The following is an 11,248-nucleotide window of genomic DNA, read 5'->3' as shown; positions in this document are numbered from 1 at the left end:
GAGGATAGCCACCTGACCAACTGATTGGAAGAAATCCTTACTTGTTCCCATTCCAAAGAAAGGTGATCTGACAGACTGTGGAAATTATTGAGCGATATAATTAATACCACATGCAAGCAAGATTTTGCTGAAGATTATCCAAAAATGCCTGGAATAACACATCATCAAAGATAGGACACAATGGGTGCACAGTACCTTCTTAATTTTATTTTATTCCTTTTTAATTGTGATTTCAACAAAAGTTTACAGAAAAGTCAGCTTTTCATTCACTTATTTTTGAACATTTTCCTCTCTACCCTATCCCAGTTAACTTAAAAAGAATCATTCATTGTGGCATCATTTCCTCCCTCCCCTCCTCCCCCAGTCCACTTTGGTATACACCTCTTATTCTGGACTGTTGTCATACATTCCTTAATCATATATTCTTCTTAAACAGTTCTTTCCTCCATTTGTTTCAATGTAGTATTCACTATTTATTTCCTTTTTTTCTTAGTTTCTCCCTAACTCCCCCATGTCAGTCCTTTTATATAAGAGTGGTGTTAGTAGTATTTGTCCTTTTGTGACTGAGATATTTCACTCTACATAACATCCTCCAGGTTCACCCATGTTGTATAATATTTCATGAGTTCCTTGATTTTCAGTGCTGTGTAATTTTACATTAGGTGAATATATCATAGTTTTTCTATTCATTCATTTTTTGATAGGCACTTGAATTGCTTCCATCTCTTCACTATTGTGAATAAGGCAGCAATAAGCATAGGTGTGCATATATTTGTTTGGTGATCGCTCTGGTTTCTTTAAGGTATATTCCCAGTAGTGGAATTAGGTCAAATGATGTTTCTATTTTCAACTTTCTGAAAAAGTGCCAGGCCATCTTCCATAGTGTTTGTGCCATTTTACATTCCCACCAGCAGTAAATAAAAGTTCCTTCCAATCTCTCGACAACCCTGACAGCAATTGTTGTTTACTGCCCTATTGAACTTTGTTATTGTTGCATGAATGAGATGGTATCTCAGAGTTGTTTTGATTTACATCAGGACATCACAAGATGGATTGTACTAGGAAAATCTGCTAAGGGGCCTCTCCAGAATACTGGAAAGCAATGATGTCAGATTGATGTGTGTCTGATCCAGGTTGTAGTTTCTTCAATTACTTGTTTTGTACCAGAGACGTGGACAATGACTAAAGATGACAGAAGAAGAACTGATGCCTTTGAGTTGTGGTGCTGGAGAAGAGTCTTAAACATACCATGGACTGCGAAGAAAACAAGTAGGTCTGTCTTGGAGAGGATGAAACCAAGTTTCTCCTTGGAAGCTAAGATTTTGAAGATCCATTTCACATAGTGTTGGCATGTGACCAGGAGGAACCAGTCCTTGGAGAAGGACATCACGCTTGGAAGAGTGAAGGGACAGTGCAGAAGAGGATGACCCCAGATGAGGTGGATTGATACAGTAACTGAGGCAATGGGGATAGGAGTGTCATAGTCAATGAGACTGGCTAAGGACAGAGAAGGCTTCAGAGCTGTTGTACATAGGGTTGCTATGAGTCACAGGCAATGCAACAACAGCACATAACAATAATAATAATAGCTAGGGATTTTGAACATGTCTTCATGTGTCTGTTCGCCATCTGAATGTCCACTTTGATGAAGTGCCTATTCACATCCTGTGTCCATTTTGTGATTGGGTTGTTTACACTTTTCTTATTGAAGTTCTGGACTATTTTATAAATTTTAGATGTGAATTCCTTATCAGATATGTCATTGCCAAGTGTATTTTCCCAGTCTGTAGACAATCAATTACTTAGCATCTCCAATAAGTAGAAAAAGAACAGCCAAAAAACCTGACAACCTCTAAAAGAAATGAAATTATGAAATTTAAAGAAGAAAGAAATGCAACAGAAAACAGAAAAATAATGAAAACAACACAAAAATCATTATTACCAAAACCAGGAGTTGGTTCTCTGAAAAAATCAATAAAAGTGGCAAATCACTAGCAAAACAAACAAAGAAAAAGAAAGAAAAGATGTAGATAACCTGAATAAGAGATGAAAGGGGCAATGTCATGTCACAACAGTACCACATGAAATAAAAAATATTAACAGTAGAATATTATGAAAATTATGCTCAAACAAATATGAAAACCTAGAGGAATTAGACACTCTTATAAACTCACAACCTACTCAAACTGACACAGGCTAAAGCAAAACACCCACAGACTCATTACAAAAGAAGATATTGAATAGGTCATAAAACAACTTCTAACTTAAAAAAAAAAAAAAACAAAACAAAACACGACAAAAACCAGAAAATCTCTGGACCAGATGGATTTACTAGTGAATTCTATCAAACATTCAGAGAAAACCTGTCAACAATTCTATTTATAAAGTATCTCAGAAAACAGAAAAAGATGGAATACTCTCAGATTCGGCCTATAAAGCAAATATATCCTTAATACCAAAGTCAGTTAAAAAACTTCTGCCTTCTTAACTTTGAAGCATCTTTTCCCATCTCTTTTTCACAACAGCCTCCTGGTCCAGGTATGAGAACACTTAAGTGCTCTGGGGCTCTCATTTACCTCAGTGTCAGTCATAACTTGCTCTGATCCACACAGTCAAATGCCTTTGTATAGTCAATCAATCTCAAATGGACATTTTTCCGGTATTCTTTATTTTCAGTCAGGATCCATCTAACGTCAGCAATTTTATCCCTGGTACCACACCTTCTCCAAATGCTGCTTGACTCCTGGTATTCCCTATCTATGTCCCGCTATAGCCATTTATTAATGATCTTCAACAGTATTGGTTCAGCTTGGTTGTTAGAGTTATTGCTTGGAAAAGGACATCTTGGCACCGAACAATAACCTAGCCTTTTAATTTCTCCACATATTTTACTTCATTTGCTTTTTCTATGACCACATCTGTACCATGACTTTTAAAATCAAATAGACATAATGTGGATCAGAACAAGATGACAGATTAGGCAGACAGACTACCTCAGGACAGCAATGACACAAAACACCAAGTGAGTAGATACAGATTAAGAATTAGAACTCTCGAGAACTGGAGGGTCAGAACCAGGTGCGTACTGTGTGTGCACACGAGCTAGCGGCCTAGCAGTCCCTCCTCGCGCCACCTCCCGGTGCCTGTCCCTCAGCCCTGCCTGGTCCAGGCCTCCCCGTGGGATCATCGCGGCCCACCCGGGGACGATGAACGGAGGATAAATGATGCCCAAGGTAGACAGCGGTGCCTTCGTGCTGCTTTTCCTGCTAGTGCTCACCGTCACCGAGCCTCTGCGGCCAGAAATGACCGGGGAAGCACGTCCATACCATGGGAAGGAGGCCATGGATCCAAGGCTGGGCCGGGCCAGAGGAGGCGACCCCACACACTACCATGCCGTGAACGTCGCACAACCAGTGCCCTTCAGCAGTTTCCTAGGGAAGTGTCCAACAGGCTGGCATCACTACGAGGGCACAGCCAGCTGCTACAGGGTCTACCTGAGCGGGGAAAACTACTGGGATGCAGCACAGACCTGCCAGCGCGTCAATGGTTCCCTCGCCACCTTCTCTACAGACCAGGAGCTGCGCTTTGTCTTGGCCCAGGAATGGGACCAGCCCGAGCGGAGTTTTGGGTGGAAAGACCAGCGCAAGTTGTGGGTTGGCTATCAGTATGTCATCACGAGCCGGAACTACAATCACTCCTTGGAGGGCCGCTGGGAGGTAGCATTCAAAGGTTCCTCAGAAGTATTTCTGCCTCCGAACCCCATCTTTAACTCTGCCATGTCTGAGAATGAAAACGTGTTCTGCGCTCAGCTCCAGTGCTTCCACTTCCCCACTCTCCGACATCATGATCTGCACAGCTGGCATGCTGAGAACTGCTACGAGAAGTCCTCGTTTCTCTGTAAAAGAAGTCAGACGTGTGTTGACATTAAGGACAACGTGGTGGATGAGGGCTTTTCCTTCACCCCCAAGGGGGACGACCTGTGCTTGAGCTGCACCTGTCACGGCGGCGAGCCTGAGATGTGTGTGGCTGCCCTCTGTGAGCGGCCCCAGGGCTGCCAGCAGTACCTCAAAGACCCCAAGGAATGCTGCAAGTTCATGTGTTTGGACCCAGACGGCAGCAGTTTGTTTGACTCTATGGCCAGCGGTATGCGCCTCATCGTCAGCTGCATCTCCTCCTTCCTCATCCTGTCCCTGCTACTCTTCATGGTCCACCGGCTCCGCCAGGGGCGCCGGGAGCGCATCGAGTCCCTCATTGGAGCAAACTTGCACCACTTCAACCTTGGCCGGAGGCTCCCCGGCTTCGACTATGGCCCAGATGGGTCTGGCACAGGACTCACCCCACTCCATCTTTCTGATGACGGAGAAGGTGGGACTTTCCACTTCCATGACCCCCCACCACCCTATACGGCTTACAAGTATCCTGATCTTGACCAGCCTGATGACCCACCGCCACCCTACGAAGCATCCATCAACTGAGACAGTGTCTTCTATGAACCCACAGAAGACGATGCCTTTGAGCCAGTGGAAGCCAGCCCACCAGCTCCAGAGGACAGCAGTGACGGGGCAGTGCCTCAGCACCCGGAGCAGCCGCTGCCATCTTCAGGGACCCCTTTGGCAGATCTGGAAGATTCCGCCGACAGCAGCAGTGCTCTGCTGGTGCCCTCCGATCCCAGCCAAAGTGAGAGTGCCCCAGTCTCAGAGGCACTGCTGGGGGGCAACCTCCATAGCCGCAGTCCCCTCAACACCGTGGTATAGACCCAGCCATGAGCTTCATCCGCCATCACAAGAACACAGACCCATCACAGGAGACTGACGGGCCCTGGACCCCACTTCACCGCAGACACTACCCAGACACGTGCACAGAGACTGTGCCAGCCTCACGGGGACAGAATGCACCATGAGGAATCCCAGTGGCTTCACAGACATGCAGTTTTGAGTCACTGTCTTTTCCTTTTTTAAACAGAAGACTCCGTTTTCTCAAACCAGTTGTTCCAAAGTAGGAACAAGAGGTGAAGGGGGTTATGGCCCCAGGATCAAACCAAACAACATTTCCCTGAGCTGCTTCTCCTGAGGAACAGGTCGCTCACCAGGGGCAGAGCCTACATGGCTTTGGCGTGGCCTCGGGGCCTCCAAGACATAGTGGGGTCCCAGGGTGGCTCCCGGTGCAGGATATACTATCAGCAGTACTCGGAAATGGCCCGCATGAGGACAGGTTGTCTCGGGACACTGCAGTAGCTGCTCAGGACCCCATCGGTCCAGCTACAAGTAACGGTCCAGTGCCCCCATGCCCTGAGATGGAGGTGCACCCTCCATCCTGTGTCAGCCCTCCCAGCACTGTGTCTTTCCCCTTCTCTCCCCAGGAGGCTTTGAAGTTCTGAGCCTTCGCGCTGTGCTCAGGAATTGGGGTCCTGGATCCTCTGTGGGTCAAGCCTGTGACCCCCTTCCTCCTGTTGACAACCCAGCTCTGTGCCTCACCTTCTCCCACTCACCTTGTTTGTGCCATAAAGCGTTTTGGCTTGGGGGCAGGGTAGCTGAAGCGAATGTCCTAGATGGTTCCTGCCACGCAAGAGTCTCCCAGACAGCTGGGACCTAGCACTTGGACACTGGTCACACACGTCCCCAGGTTTCTGCCTCCCGAGTGTCCCCCCAGACAGCTGGGGCCACGCACCCGGCCCCTGTTCACACAAGCCCCCAAGCTTCCTGGGTGGAGTTGGTGGTGGTCAGGGGAGAGGGGAAGGCGTCTTGCATTTTTGAGGTTGGAGATGAAGCGGGTTTCGTGCGATTTTGTAGCACATTGATATCTTTTTTACATAAGAATGTCTGGACCTTCCCTTTGTGTGCACGTGTCTGCGTGGGTGTATGTGCATCTAGGTGGTGGTGGGCAGTGGGACCCACGCCCCAGCAGGCATCATACCTACCAGTGCGCTGGCACTGAGGGGCGACGGGACCCTGCTCCCTCCCTGGAGTGTGCAGTCTGGGGGTGGGCTGACAAACCCTGTGGACTTGATCCAGGGCTAAGCCTACGCTCTCCAGCATGAAATGAGGAAGATTCCAAAGTGCTGCCCAGTCCTGGGTGCTCATCCCCAAGTGGCTGGAGATGTGATCTGGCCCCTCCAGGTTCAGCCCCTGACCTAGATGCAGGCAGCCCTGCTGGGCAGGCTCACCACCACCACCTACAGGGCAACCAGCCTTTGAGAAATGGCACCAAAGACAGGAATCCTGTGTGCTGTGGGAAGAAGGCCGCATTCTGGGGTTGTCACAGTTTGCTGCTGCTGGCAAGGGTCCCCAGTATGTGAAGACCAGTCAGCAGCTCCCCAGGGACCTGAACTAGCCCCCACAGAAGGTCCACAACCAGCCTTGGGGGAGCCGCACAGAGCCATGGGGCTGGAAAGCTTCCTTGAAGTAAATGGCCAGGAGGCTGAATAGGGCAGAGATGAGGTGTGCTTATGCCCTGCCTCTGCCCACCAAAGACCAGGTACACAGCGCTGCACTCAGAACTACTCTTATTCTTGGGGGAAGTAGAGCAAGGAGTCCGCCTCCCGCCTTCACCTCCCCCATTGACAGCACGTTGAAAGGTAGAATTTTACTCGATGGTCCACAGGCTCCCACAGCCGGTCCTTGACGCAATGCATCCCTGCTGAGCCCACCGTGCCCACCTGGAATTTGATACTGTACATTGTCCCAATCCTGTTTTGTATGTTTCCTCTCACTAAGGGTTTTTATGTTGGGTTGGGTTGGCTTGGCACTAATCCTTTTCTTAAGATGATGTGAGAACCATTTCATCCAGATGCCAAATAAATGTGTTCTGACCAAAAAAAAAAAAGAATTAGAACTCTCATCAAATGGAAAGAGAAATTGAATACAAATAGCAAATGAGGCAAAAAAGAATCTCATGTCTCTATATTGGTAAATTTATTGTGGTAATTTTTGTCCGATACTGGATAAAGAAAAAAAAATTAAGAATTCCCCATTTACTTTTGCTCTTTTGCTATTTAGACAAAATTTTAGCCCCAAAGCATTTGAGAAAATAACAGAAAGTATGTGAGCCTCATTTGTCTCTTTAACTCATTGCCGATAAGTGTCAAAACCAACTCATAGTGAGTTGCTTTTCAGATGCTAGGTTTGCCCATCTTTCTCTCATGGAACACCTGAGGGATTCTCATCACAAGTCTTTGTGTTGGCAGTGCAACCCTCTTCCCACTATGGCACCAGATCTTCTTTCTTTTCTCTACACATAGATTATATTTAGAAATTTAATCCACTACCAGCAGCCAGGAAATCAAGAGATAAATTGCATTGGGTCGGTAGGGCGTCAGGATCTCTCCAGAGTATTGCAGAGCAACGAAGTCGTTCTGGAGACTGATGTGTGCCTGATCCAGGCCATGTTGTTGCTATTATTGTTGATTGCCATCAAGCTGTGAATGACTCATAGCAACCCTATGTACAAAAGGCTTGACGCCTTTCTATAACTGTTGTCATTTATCAAAGTAGATGCATGTTGTTTAGGAAGTGGATGCCACTTCTTCACAATTATTTGCTATACGTCAGAGAGATGGACAATACTAGGGATGATAGAAAGAAAATTAATTGATGCCTCTGAACTGTGGGGCTGAAGAAAGAATTTGGAATATACCATGGACGGCCAGGAGAACAAACGGGTTCATCCTATATAGGATGAAGCCAAGCTGCTCCTTGGAGGCAAGGATTCTGAGGCTTTGTTTGACATACTTTGAGAATATTGCAAGGAGGGACTGGTGCTTGGAGAGGGATGTCATGCTTGGAATGGTGGAGGGAAAGAGAAAGAGGGAGACCATCGATGAGATGCATTGACACAGTGACTGCAGGAATGAGGGTAAATGTGTCAGGGACAGTGAAGTTGAAACAAGAAAGAGCCAGTTTCAAGGCTATAGTACATTGGGTTGTTATGAATCACAAGTGACTCAATGACAAATAATACCAACAATAATAGATGTATTTCTATATAAAATCTTAATATAGATTTAGAAAGACTATTTATAAAGCTACCATATGTCTCTTGCCTTTCTTTGTCAACATCAACTTCAAGGTTGATCTCATCTTTAGTGGTTCCTAGAAATCAACAAATGTAAAATCCAGTTGATGTTGTAGTTGTTATTGTTGTTATTTCTTGAAAAAGGACATTATATTTGGAATGGTGAAGGTCAGCGAAGGAGAGAAAGACTCACAATGAGATATATTGACACATTGACTTCAGCAATAAGTTCTAGCATGTCAGAAATGATGAGGATGGTACAGAATAGGGCAGGGTTCAGGTTAGCTGTTCATGGTGTCACTATAAGTTGCACTCAACTTGAAGGCACCTAACACCAACCACTACAAAAACAACATAACTATTAATGAACATATGGCTATATGCACTACCTGTGTTTATGTAAATGTATGTCTCTGTGTGTGCATGTGAGTATATGTTTGTATTTTGGGTAAAGAAGAGTATAATATTTTCAAAAGAATCAACACCATTTTACATTGCTATCTGCAATTTATTGAATTCTAGCTGAGGGTGACTTGGTTTCTGATACTAAACGCTATATTAACTATATATCATTGGGTAACAATGTGAGCACAAATTCTGCAGTTTGAAACAACACACATCCATTATTTTGTAATTTCTGTGGATCAGCAGTTCAGATCACCAACAGTCAACAAAAAAAATTTGTCCTGCATTCTTCTTTGTTGAGTATCAACTAAGATCTTCAAAACTTTTGAATGGTCAATTATTTTGAATGGTCAATATCAATTATTAATATTTCCAAAAGCAGAGAGATTCAAAGAGAAAAAGGTGAAGATACACAGAAACACACTTGGACCAATCATTTTATAGACCACTGGAACCTCAAACTCAATGACTTGATATTAGAAGTATCCAGTTCCAAATAACTGCTGCTCTGAAAAGGATTCTAGTAGATATGGTTTAGCAGATTGATGGAATTTAAGAGACTATTTAAGGACATTTCAGTCCTTCAAATGTACTCTCTCTGGAACTCAATTTTCAGAAAAAACAATTACTAGATTTGTATGGTGAACAACACCACTAGGGAGATATTGCACTCTTTAGAACAATCACCCATGCTTCCAAAAGGGAGCATTTGTCTAAGGACAATGTTCAGAAATTAAGGGTTAAGAAGAAAAGAAAAATGGATATGAAAAACACGTAAAGGTACTGACATCACATTGTAGGGATTACCACTGAAGTAATAAAACAAAATGTGTAAAAATTGCTGCATGGAAAACTAATCTGCTTTGTTGCTCTGTGGACATTCATCAAACTGACAAAAAAAGATTAAAAAGAAGAATTTTGCATATGGCTTACCTGGTGCGTTTTTTTGTTTTTGTTTTTCTGGGGGGTTTGGGTAAGGTTTCAATCAATATGTCAAGCAAGACAGAATTCTCAATCTGGTGAGTCAATGGGAAAGTGGAGAAAGAGAGTGATAAACCATTTTACAAAGGACAACAGTTGACAAAAGTCAGTGCCTGCTAGTTGTAGAAGTGTTTACTCAGGTTTTGGCAGATTTTCAGTTACAGGCAACCGTAAAAGCTAATCATTTACCCTTAGTTCTTAGCCATAGGGTATCCCCAACATGGCTGATAGCTTTCTCACAGGCAAGAGAGGAGCAACTGATTCCAACAAGACCTACATTGCGTAATCACATAAACCTGTACATAATCACATAATCCTGTACAGAAAATCCCACAGATATCCTCATTTATACTTTATTCTCAAAACAGAGTTGTTAAATTCAGACATCGGAGTAGGTATAAAATGAGTGAGCAATGTACTTTAATATATATATTTTGTTATTGTAGTCATAAATTTTATCTTTATATATACTATAATCCCATAATATATTCCAATTACTTTTTGTTTTGACAGTCAATCATATTCAGGCACATATGATAATAAATATTTTTAAATTTTTTTCTAATCACCTTTATTTTATCTATTTTTGTGCTTTGCATTTTTTATATAGATTCAAATATCTTTCATGTTCTTAATAACTGAATAATTTGATTTATTATTTCCTTCAGTACAAATGTGCTAAAAATGAAGACATAGCTTTCATGTCTCTGAAAAATAATTATAAAATTCTTTTATTTCTTCTTAATATTTTTGAAAGATATTTAACCATAACTCTTTAAAATTACTGTTATTTGAAACATTTCTCTTAGTATTCTATAGATTCCTAGGGTCTTATTTTTCCCAGTGCCTTTACTACAGCTTGAACTTCTTGAACATCAACAATGGCTCTTGATCATATGATACTTTCTGAAATAGTTCACTGTAAACCAATTCCTTTTGTTACAGTGACTCTATGTACTCTATTTTGTTTTGGTGTTTCCTAGATCATTCAAGATTTTGCATATAGCATTTCCCAATATTGCAATTTTTTTAAAACTTTCTTTTTAGTGATACTTTATTTTCTTTGATTTCATTTGTTGTTGTTTTTGTGTGTCGTCGAGTCAGATCTGACTGGTCCAGGAGGAGACTGCTCATCCTTCGCCAACAGAGCATCTGGTGGATTCAAACCACATTCCTTCGAGATTGCAGCACAACATTTTGCCATTAGGCCACCAGAGCTCCTTTTCAGTATTGCAATTTGAGGCTTGAATTTGCTTTTCAGTTCTGTCAGCTTAAGCAATGTTAAGCAAGTTCTTTTCTTTTTTTATTTTACAGTTTCAGCTCTCTGAATCTCTCTCCATTATAATAATTTGGTTTTTTCTTCTCAAGTTGTCATTTGACCTTTTATTTTTTTCACTTCAGCATCTTTTCTCCTTGCTTGGCTTCTTAATGCTCTAGTACAATTTTTAGAGTCTCTTCTGACATCAATTTTGATTTTTTTTTCTTTCTCCTCTGTCCTTGTAATGACCATATCTTGTGTTCTTTTACGGATGATATCATGATGTCATCCCTCAAAGGCTAATTATTGATGTTCAATGCCTCAAATCTATTCTTATGATGATTTTTAAATTCAGATGGGATAGACTAAAAAGTTGTATTTTGGTTTTTGTGGATTTGTTTAATTTCTCCTCCCTCAGTTAGAACTTGCACATGAGTAATTGGTCTGTTCCACAGTCGACTCATAACCTTCGTTTTAACTGCTGAGAGGGAGCAAGGAGGATTCCTTCCACCGATATAGTCAATCAGATTTTTAGGCAGTCCATGTTTAAAGTTGTTATTTATGATTTTTAAAAAATTGGGGAGCTCTGGTGGC

The 11,248-nt window shown here is 42.8% G+C and overlaps 1 pseudogene; it reads left to right on the top strand.

Moving 5' to 3' along the window:
* Positions 1–3,221: 3,221 nt before the first annotated feature.
* On the top strand, positions 3,222–4,754 carry LOC102864877 (annotated as a pseudogene).
* Positions 4,755–11,248: the final 6,494 nt, after the last annotated feature.

This window comes from Elephantulus edwardii, unplaced genomic scaffold (assembly GCF_000299155.1).
Source record: "Elephantulus edwardii isolate Elephantulus edwardi_28Jun2011 unplaced genomic scaffold, EleEdw1.0 scaffold00477, whole genome shotgun sequence".
Lineage (NCBI taxonomy): Eukaryota > Metazoa > Chordata > Mammalia > Macroscelidea > Macroscelididae > Elephantulus > Elephantulus edwardii.
This window is presented reverse-complemented; position numbering and strand designations above follow the sequence as displayed.